This window comes from Morone saxatilis, unplaced genomic scaffold (genome assembly GCF_004916995.1).
Source record: "Morone saxatilis isolate NCDOM2014 unplaced genomic scaffold, NCSU_SB_2.0 Contig0, whole genome shotgun sequence".
Lineage (NCBI taxonomy): Eukaryota > Metazoa > Chordata > Actinopteri > Moronidae > Morone > Morone saxatilis.
Genome location: NW_023339650.1, coordinates 3,434,844 through 3,435,127, shown reverse-complemented (window position 1 = coordinate 3,435,127; position 284 = coordinate 3,434,844). Strand labels below are relative to the sequence as shown.

At 45.1% G+C, this 284-nt stretch overlaps 1 protein-coding gene across 1 annotated transcript in view; it reads left to right on the top strand.

Moving 5' to 3' along the window:
• The window catches only part of LOC118324139 (serine/threonine-protein kinase 17A-like), a 9,374-nt gene that overhangs the window by 189 nt on the left and 8,901 nt on the right, over positions 1-284 (top strand). The window lies entirely within an intron of this gene.

The window sequence follows — 284 nt, the reverse complement described above, 5'->3', positions numbered from 1 at the left end:
CTTGTGCTGTCTGGTTGTGTGTGTGTGTGTGTGTGTGTGTGTGTGTGTGTGTGAAGACTGCTTGAACCTGGTGTTTATTTCCAGGAAATTCTCTTTAAAATTGAAGGTCAGGTGAGTCTGACCTAAGTAACCATGGAAACCTAACCCTCCAAACTAGTCTGGTACCGGTCAGGCTAATTTTCAGGCTTAGCTTCAGCTCAGGCTGACGTGACAGTAATGGGGAACATTGTGAGTTCCGGGCCCTTTAAGATTGAATGCTATGGCTTGTATGATTTTACAGATGG